Genomic DNA, 12,672 nt, shown 5'->3' with positions numbered 1-12,672 from the left:
ATTTAATTTGCTTGGAGGTAGTCTCATCATTCAAATGTTTTGCTGTATCTCTGAGAACATTTAGAAGACAATATTAAGGAGCTCTGGTAGTGTAGTGGTTACGAATCGGGCTGCTAACCTCAAGGTCGGTAGTTTGAAACTACCAGTCGTTCCGCGGGAGAAAGATGAGACTTTCTGTTCCTATAAAGATTTACAGCGTCAAAAACCCTGTGCAGGATCACTGAGTCGGAATTGACTCCACAGTACTTAACAACAACAACAATTTTGAGGTTAGTCCTTAAGAACCTTTCATATCAATTTTTGAAGTTTGGGCAAATGCTCCCATCAGATGCACTTGGTCGTAGAATATGACGACACCCACCATTACCCACAAGCAGAACAGCACAGTCTCTTCGTTTGTAAATTGGCTTCTCTATTCCGGGGTATCCAGCATGACTCTGCACACTAGCCATGGTGCTTAAACAATCGGTGGTATTTTCTATGAGTAAATTCTTATTCTCTGATACAAATTTTGTTGTGGTATCACTTAAAGTTTTCAGCATCTGGGTTGCTTCAGCATAAAGCAAAGACATTCAATTCACCAATTAAATATTTATTCCATTTTCTCCTTCTGCCCACACATTGTTAATCCTCATACGACTCTATGTTCTTCTGTAATAATTGAAATCATTCTCTGTGGCAGTATTTGTCATCTTGAGTTCATTAAACCGGAGTGTGAAGTGAAGAATTTCTGCAAACTGTTTAGCAAGAGCCTGCTCTTGCTCTAGGTGCTGGGTGGGAAAATATGGGGTGCTTATCAGGGCTCCCAGAAGACCTGATAATGCAGCTTCTGACTGCTAAAAAAATTTCATAAAATTCCTTTAATTTGCCTACTAATGGAACAACTACACCCCATGCCTTCATTTGCACCTTCTCATCTGCTGCATACTAGATTGCCTTGTGAGTTTCATGGCCAGCTCCTCTACAGGGCTGCAAGTCCTCCAAGATGCCGTTGGCATCTTTTAATACTGCATTTACCTGATGATAAATGTCCTTCTCAGACTTTGTAGGCTGGGCATCTTCAGCCAGTGCTGATGATTTTGTCCTGGTCCCTCTACCTGCCCCTGTGGTGGAGTCATGATGAGCCAGTCGGCGGCAGTGGTGGTGGCAGCGGCTCTGAGTCAGGAGCTTATAGAATAATTTTGACCAAATAAAATTGATTTAAAACCTTGTGTGTGTTTTTTTTCCTTCTGCATAGATAGTTGTACTTTTTGTTCTTTCTCTATCACCTACCCCCCTTTTCTTTTATTTCCCCAAACACTCATCCTTAAAAAAAATCCTTTCTTTCCTCTGGACAAGCTAGATGACAGCTGTTTGTTTGCAAGAGGAAGAAAATCTGACTCAACTCTAAGTGGTTGTGACTGAGGAGTGAGGGAGAAAGAATCTATCAAGTCAATTCATTAAAAAACCAGGGTAAAAATCTGGCTTCAATCATTCATAAATTCTCACTTGATTCAAGTCAAGGATGTCACCAAGATGCATCTTTTGGGTTGGTCTTTCTCAGGTTGGCTCAAGCATCAGGGCCAAGAAAGTTGCTTAAAGTAACAGCAAAAGAGAAGGCTGCTTCCCTAAGACACTAAATGAACCCTCAATTGGCCCTAAATTTAAAATGAATTCGCTATGTTCAAAGGGACACCCAGTACAGAGGAGATTAGCCTCAGTAAAGGGTCCACCTAACTTGGAGTCAGCCCTACCCACAGGATGGATCTGAGAGTCAGGACATTAAAAGGATGTGGTGACCAGAAGATATCCCGTGCAGTGAAAACAAGTTTATTTTACTGGATAAGACCATCAATTTATAGGATCACATTTGTCCTCAACACATTTTTTAATCTAGTTTCCTCTCTTTCATTTATTCCCACCTCTTTATCAGAGATGCACATTATTCATATTTGAAGATTCCTTTTATGCTTTTCATATCTATTCTCATCTGAAATAATTTTTGTGACTTTGGTCATTTTATTCTGGAGTCCTGTAACTCACTTTATTGCCTGTTGTTCCCAGTGTGCTAGATCTTCTAATAAAAATATAATTCTATGATCTTAGTTTGGTTTTCTCTTACTCCTTTCTAATTCCATTTCAATCTAATGTCATTGAGTCAACTCCAACTCATGGCAACTCCATGTGTGTCAGAGTAAGACTGCGTCCCACAGGGTTTTCAATGTCTGATATATTTTTTAATGAAGACAACCAGGCCTTTCCTCTGAGGCATCTCTGGGAAAATTCAAACCTCCAACTTCCATTTGTATCACCAAGGACTCCCATCATATTTCCTATTAATTTCCACTAACCTCCTACTCAGAAATTTTTTTGTTGTCGTTGTTGTTTCTTAATTTGCTATCATCAAATTTCTTAATTTGCTATCATATCATCTCATAGTTGATCTCTCACTTCATAGCATCCATATGCTCTTGATTTTTATTAAGAATCATAGCTGATGTTTGTAAATTTAATTCTCATTCCAATGTATGCCCGTAGTTCCCACAGAACCTTTAATGAAATGCTCATCTTCCATCTTATGAAAGCTTTCTATAGACCCCACAATATGTTTCTATTACTCACATGTGGATGAGGCAATGCACATCCAGGTAGGCATCTGGTAGAAATTTCTCTAAACAAGGCATGTAGATGTTCCTAGGTCCCTAGTTTACTCTTACAAATCCTTCCTCATACCTTAAGCTAAAGAGCTGATATATATGGATAACTAGCTACCTGAGAAACAGAGGAAATCCCCATAACAAACTGCACTTGCAATAGTTCTTCCTGATTAGAACCACATGGTAATAAAAAAGTCTTACTTGGGAACATATTTCTATGCTACCATTTAATGATTTATGCCATGGCTTGGGAAGCAGAGAGTAACAAGGAGGCAGAAATGCAGACATGTTGTTGTTGTAAAATGCTTTTGAGTCAGTTGTGATTCATAGGGACCCTGCATAGGATTTTCGAGGAGCAGTTGGTGGGCTTGAATCCATCGACATTTCAGTTCAAATTGACCTTGTTGTCCAGTGCTTATCCATCCTACAGTGCCACCCAGGACTCCAAACATATCCCCTAAGAAAACAGGCAGTTGAGCCAGAAAGAAGACTGGTCAGTCATTGTGAAGATGTAGCAAACAACACACCCTCTCAGAATTTTCTAAGCAGGTAGACCTGTAAACAATCAATTCAATGAGGCAGCATGATGAAGACTCTTGTAAAAGGCAGGAGTCCACTTTCTGTATTTCCCAATGGAAAATGAACTAACCTCCATTGTCAAACAAAGATAGTTATTGAACTTATTTAAAGATAAAAAATTAAGGCCATTATACTTCTGAAAAAGAAAACAGTTCAAAATTTAAGTGAATTCACAGAGAGAGGAGACTTAAAGTGGTTGATTGCCTTTAGTAAAATGAATACATGTGGTAAAGTATTGATTAAGTATTTATTTCTCTTTGTATGCAGTTTTTCTGAAAGATGGTAATTAACTCCCAGCCCATCCCTGAGCTTGAGCCCAGACCCGGTGATGCTCTTTTTGTAGCCCATCCTGACCTATGTAATGGAAATTCTAATTGGATATATAATTCTAACTCTATTTGTCTTTTAGCTGCCTACTTTCTCTCATCTGATGACCATCCTGTCCCTGAATCTTTCTCTACCTACCATTGAGGTTTAATTCCTGCTCTTTAGAGTTGGCATTCACTTCAGATCTTCTCTCTTGATTCTAAAGGATTTTTACAATAATTCTACTGCATTTTGCAACCTTAGACACAGTGGTAGGATTCTCTGCTTTCATGGATTCTTGAGACCCATCTATTGTTCCAACCCACTTCTGGAACCTGGAATAGGTTCTTTGATGGCCAATTGCAGAGAGTCAGACTCAAAGCTTACACATAAAGATCTAAAAAGTTCTTGTAAAATTGAATTGCACTGCAGACCAAGAATGCCAATAACACATTACATTTCAATCCATAAATATTTGTTGGATGTCCTAGTTTTTGCAACATACTATATTAAAAATTGGTGTGGTGTTGTAAGATAAGCACAGTCAGTATGAATCACAAGAACCGTGGTTCAAACTTACCTGTTGCTCCTCAGACACACTATACTGGGTCATTATGAGTCAGAACTGACTCAATGGCACTTAATAATAGCAACGTAACCATTATTATCAATATGATTCTTCTTTCTTGAGACTCTTAACAGACATTAATTAGATTTGTCTTCTCTAGGCAGAATGATTTAAAAACATTAAATTTTTCTTTACAAGCTCATTTTTTCCCCACCATTTATATCATGATTGTGCCATTGAACTGAATTTATACCAAATAATTCACATATTTATCTGGTTGTGGAAACCAATAATGGACATATATTTATAGGGTTATGACAAATTCTAGATATATCAAAACACTTGTATCCTTCTACTATCACCCATATGTAATAGCATAAAAACCAATATTCTAAGATTTCCACACAGGACTAGAATCATTTTGGTAGATTATAATCTGGATCCAACTTCCTTTTTACTTCTTACTTTCAAAATAATTCCATAATACACACACACTGTCCTCCAACCCTCTTAATACATTATGCTCTTTGCCAACTTTATAGCCTGTACAACTGATAGCCTTTAACCAGAATGTTCTGCCTTCCTCATCAATTGATCCTTCATATTCCAAATAAAAGGCTTTGTGAAATCAACTTGAATACTTCTTGGCAGGGTTTTTTATAATCTTTCTCTGTTTTCACAGTATTTTATTTATTCCAGTCTTCATTATAAAATTTATCAAATAGAATTACCTGTCTATCCTCCTAAACTAATTTCCTCAGACATAAATCATTTGATTGTAAGAGATCATTGGACAATATCAGTAATGCCATATGCAAGTAAAATTTTGCTAAAAATAATCTTTAAATGGCTGCAACTGTACATTGCCAGATGTTCAAGCTGGATTCTAACAAGGATTTAGAATAAGGAGTATCATTAGTGATATTAGATGGATCTTAACTCAAAACATAGAATTCCAGAAAGATGCCTACCTGTGATTTATTGACAATGCAAAGGCTTTTGACTTTGTGGGTCATGACAAGCTATCGACAACCTTGCAAAGAATGAGTATTCCAGAACAGATGATTGTACTCATGAGAAAACTGTGTATGGACCAAGAGACAGTTGTTTAAACAGAATAAGGGAACACTAAATGGTTTAAAATTAGGAAAGATGTGTGCCAGGGTTGTATTCTTTCACCAAACTTATTCAATCTGTACACTCAGCATATAATCCAAGAAGCTGAATTATATGAAGAAGAATGTGACATCAGAATTGGAGGTAGACTTATTAACAAGTGAAAAGGTCTTATCATATTTACTGATGAAGATCAAAGACAACAGTATAGGTTGCACCTCAATGTAAAGAAAACAAAAATCCTAACCACTGGACCAATAAATAACATCATGATATATGGATAAATGATTGAAGTGGTCAAAGACATCACGTTGCTTAGAACCACTATTAACCTTCATTGAAGCAAGAGTCAAGAAATCAAACAAGGTATTGCATTAGGCAAATCTACTGCACAAGACATCTTTCAAGTGTTCGAGAATGAAGACGTCATTTTAAGGACTAAGGCACACCTTCCCCAAGCCATAGTATTTTCAATAGTTTCAATTGCATGTTAAAGTTAGAAAGTGAATAAGGAAGACTGTTGAAGAATTGATGCATTGAGTTATGATGTCTAAGAAGAATATTAAAAGTGCCACAGTCTGTAAGAAAAAAAAAAAAAAATCTTTTTTCAGAAGTACAGTCAGAAAAGTCACGATGGTGAGTAAGAATGGAGAAAGACTTCATGCTTGGTAAAGTGGAGTGTCAAAGAAAATGAGGAAGATTCCCAAGGAGATGGATTGACACAGCGGCAGCAAGTAATGAACTCAAATTTAACAAACATTGTGATGATGGCATATGATCGGGCAGTGTTTCATTCTGTTGTGCATAAGGTCACTATGAGATGGAATTGACTCAGACGTTTAGGAATCAACAGCAACAACAAGGAAACTGATCTCCCATCTCTGCCTCTCATGTGATCTCTCTGTACTCTCGTTAGCTTTCTTTGTGTCTGCTTCTTTTCATTTCTCCTTTCTTTCTGCAAACTGATAGCTTTTGTCCATTGGTCATCATCATGAGTGCCTCTCAGTCCCCAAGACAGGTACATTTCTAGGTCAAGATCCCATAGCTATCAGTCTTGGTTTCTGGGGAACTGAGAGAGTGGAAAATAAGTAGCCTGGGAAGAGGGATCTTTTCATGGGACTATCAAGTGCAACAATGAGTAAAGAAGACAACAAAAGAAAAATGCATTTGAGTTATGGTGTTGGAGAGGAATATTAAAAGAACCTTGGAGCACCAGAAAAACATTTCAGTATTGAAAGAAGTGCTGTGAGAATGCTTGTAGATGCCTAGATGGTGATACTTCATCTCTGAAACTTCAGATATATTATCAGGAAGGACCAGTCCCTGGAAATGAGAAATAAAAGTTTAGACAATTGGAGGGTCAGTGAAAAAAGGAAAACACCCAATGCTATGGATTCACACAGTGGCAACAGTATTGTGCACAAGCATAATTGTCAAGATAGCACAGGACTGGGTAGTGTTTCATTCTGTTGTGCACAGGATCACTTTGAGTTGGAACTGACTCTTCGGCACCTAACAACAAGTGCAATCCCTGCCACATATTGGACATGTAATAAACATCAGCTTTTGACTTTAAAGTGACCGTTTGTGTAATTCTAGGATTTCTTAAGTATTTCTGGTCCACAGATCATTTCCATATGGTACAGACATCACAGAACACATATCTAGACCACAATTATTGAGACATTCTGGTTTTAAAGAGATATCAATGAGGCTCTAGCCTGACTTATTCTAGAGTATAATAAAAGAATAAATGTGGTTGTATTTAAATGTTAAAATTACAAGACAGCAGTCTGAAGACCACCTGGAGAATCCTTATGGGCCACCAGTGGTCATCAGACCACACTTTGAGAATTGCTGTGTTGCATCTATTTATGTGTCCCAATAGTGAGCTTGTTTCTTAAAACGACACAGCTTTATTTCTTTGTCATGGTCACTTGGCTATACTTGTTGTGGTTGTTATTGTTGTCAAGTGCCATCGAGTCGGAACCAATTCATAGCGACCCCATGCACAGCAGAACGAAATAATGTCCGAACCTGGGCCAACCTCACTACCGCTGCCACACTTGAGTCCATCAATGATGCCACCTGGCCAATCCACCTCGTTAGGGGTCTTCCTCTTTTTCTCTGACTCTCCACCTTACCCAGCATGACATCCTTCTCCAGCGACTGTTTCCTCCTGACAATATGTCCAAAGTATGAGAGACGAAGCTTAGCCATCTTGGCCTCCAAGGAGCATTCTGGCTGCACTTCTTCCAAAACAGATTTATTGGTTCTTTTGGCAGTACATGACACTTTCAGTATTCTCCTCCAACACCACAACTCAAAGGCATCAATTCTTCTACAATCTTCCTTATTCACTGTCCAGCTTTCGCATCCATATGAGGCTATTGAAAACACCATGGCCTGGGTCAGGCGCACCTTAGTCCTCAAGCTGACATCTCTGCTCTTCAATACTTTAAAAAGTTCCTGTGCAGCAGATTTGCCCAATGCAATACGTCGTCTGATCTCTTGACTGCTGCTTCTGCGAGTGTTGATAGTTGATCCAAGAAGAATGAAGTTCTTGACAAGTTTAATCTTTTCTCCATTGATAAGAATGTTGTTTATTGGTCCAGTGGTGAGGATTTTTGTTTTCTTGACATTGAGATGTAATCCATATCGAAGGCTGTGCTCTTTGATCTATATCAGTAAATGTTTCAAGTCCTCTTCACTTTCAGCGATCAAGGTTGTATCATCTGCATATCGCAGGTTGTTAATGAGACTTTCTCCAATCCTGATGCCACATTTTTCTTCATAGAACCCAGCTTCTCGTATTATTTGCTCAGCATACAGGTTGAATAAGTATGGTGAAAGAATACAACCCTGTCTCACACCTTTCCCAATTTTAAAACATTCAGTGTTCCCATGTTCTGTTCGAACAACTGCTTCTTGGTCTAGGTACAGATTTCTTAGAAGTACAATTAAGTGTTCTGGAATACTCAAACTTCTCAACGTTGTCCATAGCTTGTCATGATCCACACAATCGAAGGCCTTTGTGTAGTCAATAAAGCACAGGTAAACATCCTTCTGTTATTCTCTGCTTTCAGCCAAGATCCATCAGACATCAGCAATGATATCTCTCGTTCCACGGCCTCTTCTGAATCCAGCAATATACTTACACACCTCCAAATCCTTTCTCTGTTCTAGAGAAAAATAGAAAGTTTCAAAGTCATTTTATTGTTCTATTTCAGTTTCAATATCATATAAAATATAACTCATTAGGCCTCATAAACATAAGGTAACAAATTCTTTTCCTCGTGTTGTCATAAAGATAGCCTAACTACAGAAAAAAATAAAAAGGAAAAAAGAAAAATGCAATTTCTCTAAATTTCATTCCTCCCTACAAAGTTCTATTCCCTTTTCCCATTACCCTGTTTTGAGGCCCAGCTTTGAAATTGGCACTGAGCAGGCAGAATTGTCATTAAAGATTTCATTTCACTAAATGTGCCGAGCAAATACAAATGCAAAAACCCTGAATAAACATACTGTCTTGAGTCTTGGGAGTGGAAAAGGAAGATGCCTGTAGAATATTGGCCACCCAGCAGCTATAGACCAAAGATTCTGGATCTGAATCATAGTGCAGATATTTGAATTAGGATTCCCAGCACTCTTGTCAGAAAGTTGATGAGGAAAATCAAAAACATCTATAAGAAATATCAAAAGAATCTTTTCTCCCCAATCATTTCTTGTTTTAAAGAAGTAACCAACTCATTTCCATAGAATCCAGTCCAACTCATAGCAATTGAATGTTCAACCATTTACACAGTTGTTGGATCACGTTTCTTTGGAATGGGTTCCCATATCTCTTCCAGTCAGTTGGTCAGGTAACTGCCTTCCAAATTTCTTGGTATAGAGGAGTGAGCACTTCCAGTGTTGCATCTGTGTGTCTGAGCATTCCAAATAGTATTCCATCAATACTGGAATCTAGTTTTTCACCAATGCCTTCATCATGGACTGGACTTATTCTTTTAATACAATTGGTTCTTGATAACATACTACCTACTAAAATAGCTGAACATCAAACACTTGTTTTTGCTACAGTATTCCTTCCATTATCTTTTGATGCTTACTGTGCTATTTAATATTTTGACAAAAGAATCCTTCAATATTGTAATTGAGGTTTGAACTTTTTCTTCAGTTCTTTCAACTTGATAAATGCCAAATGTGCTCTTCTCTTTTGATTTTATAACTCTGGGTCATTGCACATCATATTATAATACTTTGTCTTCTTGAGCTACCCTTTCAAATCTTCTGCTCTTTTATTTACTTCATCATTTTTTTTTTCATTTGATCTGCTACTCTGCATTCAAGAGTAAGTTTTAGAGTCTCTTCTGACATCAATTTTTATCTTTTCTGTCTTTTTAAATGATCTTTTTCTTTCTTCATGTATGATATGTTTCATGTCATCTCACAACTCGTCTGGTCTTTGATCATTTGTGTTTGATGTCAAACCTGTGCTTGAGATAGTCTTCATATTGAGGTGGGATAAACTCCAGGTTATATTTTGATTCATGTGAATTTATTTTAATTTTCCTCAACTTCAACTTGAACTTGCAGATGAAGTTCAACTTGAAGTTGAGGACCATATAGTCTTGCTCTGTCTGATGATATTGAGTTTCTCCATCTCTTTCATATATATAATTTATTTGATCCCTGTGTAGTCCATCTATGGGGAGATCATGTGTATAGTTTATGGTGTTTATGTTGTTTAAAAAAGTATTTTCAATGAATATGTTGTTTATCTTCCAAAATTCATAAAATCATCAGTACCATTTATCTCATGAAAGTCATGCTTTCTAGCTACCGATCCTTTTTATCATTTCCAGATTTTACATTCCAAGGACCAGTCAATATCAATGTTTAATCATGTTTGACTCTAGATCTTTGCACATTTCATTATCATATTTGACTTTGTCTTCTTGAGCTGACCTTTGAACTTTTCTATTCAGCTCTTGTACCTCTTCATTTCTCCCATTTGCTTTAGCATCTCTATGCTGCAGAGCAAGTTTCAGAGTCTCTTCTGACATAGATTTTGATCTTTTCCTTCTTTCTTGTCTTCTTAATAACTTTTTGCTTTCTTCCAGTATGATGTTCTTGATGTCATCCCACAATTCTTTTGGTTATTAGTGTTTAATGTATCAAATCTGTTCTTCAGATGATCCCTAAATTCAGGTGGGATATATTCAAAGTCATATTTTGGCTCTCATGGACTTGTTTTCATATCTTTCAGCTTCAGTCTGAATTTACATATGAGCAATTGATTATCTGTTCACAATCTGCCCCTGGCCTTGTTTTGGCTGATGATATGGAGCTTTTCCACTTTCTCTTTCCACAGATGTAGTCAATTTGATTTCTGTGTGTTCCATCTGGTGAGGTCCATGTGTATACTTTTTTAAAAAGGTATTTGAAATGAACAAATCATTGGTTTTTCAGAACTCTTATCATGCGATCTCCAGCATTTTTTCTATCACCAAGGCCATAGCTTCCAAATACTGATCCTTCCTCTTTGTTTCCAACCTTTGCATTCCAATCGCCAGTGCTTATTAATATATCTTGATTGCATGTTTGATCAATTTCAAATGTAAGAAGCTGGTTGTTGTTAAGTGCCATCAAGTTGGTTCTGACCCATAGTGACCCTGTACAGGGTTTCCGAGGCTGTAAATCTTTATGGGAGCATAAAGCTTCATCTTTCTCCCATGGAGCAGCTGGTAGTTTCAAACTGCTGACCTTAAGGTTCACAGCCCGATTCATAACCACTACACTACCAGAGCTCCTTGAAAGAAGTTGGCAGAATTCTTCAATTCCATCCTCACTGGCATTAGTGGTTGGTGTGTAAATTTGAATAATAGTAGTATTAACTGGTCTTCTCTACAGGTGCATGGATATTATCCTATCACAGACAGCTTTGTACCTCATGACAGATCTTCATATATTCTTTTTGATGATGAAGGTAACATCATTCCTCTTCAATTTGTTATTCTTGGCATAGTAAACCATGTGGTTGTCAGATTCAAAATGGCCCAAACCAGTTCAGTACAACTTATTAACGCCTAAGATATCAATGTTTATGTGTTCAATTTCATTTTTTTACAATTTCCAATTTTCCTTGATTCATGCTTCATACATTTCATGTTCTGATTATTAATGGATGTTTATACCTATTTCTCTTCATTTTGAGTTGTGATCTATCAGAAAATGAAGTTCTAGAAGGCTTTACTCCCACTGGCTTTACTCCATTTTTATCATCACAGTCAACTCTACTTTGAGAAGGCAGCTCTTCCCTGTTTGCATTTTGAATGCCTTCCAACCTGAGGGGCTCATTTTCTGGCACTATATCTGACATTTTCTCTGCTATTCAGAAGATTTTCAGTGACTAAATATTCTAAAGAAGTTCTTCTCTCCTTCTTCCTAGTTTTTCTTCATCTGAAAACACATCTGAAACCTGTCCACCATGGGTGACCTTGCTGATATTTAAAATACCAGTGGCTTAGCTTCCAGAATCACAGCAACTCACAAGTCACCATAGTACGACAAACTGACAAACAACCATTTCAAGAGGTAGCATATTATCAAGAGCCAATAATACTGAAAGAAGAAGTCCAAGGTGCATTAAAGGAATTGGCAAAGAACAAGGCACCAGGAATTGATGGACTAGAAATGGAAATCTTTCAAGAAAGTGAGGCAGCACTGGAAGCACTCATTCATCTATGCCAAAATATTTGGAAAGCCAACTGATTGGAAGAGATCCATATTTGTGCCCATTCCAAAGAAAGATGACCCAAGAGATTGTAGAAATCATTGGACAATATCTTTGATATCTCATGCAATTAAAGTTTTACTAAAGGTGATACAGAAGTGGCTGCAAGAATACATTGACAGAGAACTGCCAGAGGTTCAAGCCAGATTCAGAAGAGGACTTGGGATGTCCGATGGATCTTGGCTGAAAGCAGAGACTACCAGAAACATGTTTACCTATGCTTTTTCAGACTTCAATTGTGTGGATCATGACAAACTATGGACAACACAATGAAGTACGAGTATTCTGGATCACTTAATTGTGTTCATGAGGAACCTGTACATCGACCAGGAGGCAGTTGTTCAAACAGAACGTGGGAGCTGAATGGCTTAAAATTAGGAAAGATGTGCAATAGGGTTGTATTCTTTCACCAACTTATTCAACCTGTATGCTGAGCAAACAATGCGAGAAGCTGGATTATATGTAGAAAAACATGGCATCGGGATTGGAGGAAGACTCACTAACAACCTGCAATATGCAGATGATAAACCTTGCTTGCTGAAAGTGAAGAGAACTTAAAATATGTAATGATGAAGATCAAAGAGCACAGCCTTCGCTATGGATTGCATCTCAATGTAAAGTAAACAAAAATCCTCACCACTGGACCAATAAACAACATTCTTATCAACATA

General features: G+C 37.5%; 1 pseudogene; it reads right to left on the bottom strand.

Annotated features, from left to right (window-relative positions):
* Positions 1 to 293: 293 nt before the first annotated feature.
* On the bottom strand, positions 294 to 998 carry LOC102816445 (annotated as a pseudogene).
* Positions 999 to 12,672: the final 11,674 nt, after the last annotated feature.

The sequence above is a fragment of the Chrysochloris asiatica genome, unplaced genomic scaffold, assembly GCF_000296735.1.
Source record: "Chrysochloris asiatica unplaced genomic scaffold, ChrAsi1.0 scaffold00293, whole genome shotgun sequence".
Classification (NCBI taxonomy): domain Eukaryota; kingdom Metazoa; phylum Chordata; class Mammalia; order Afrosoricida; family Chrysochloridae; genus Chrysochloris; species Chrysochloris asiatica.
The sequence above is the reverse complement of the archived record's forward strand: the minus strand, read 5'-3'. Positions and strand labels throughout refer to the sequence as shown.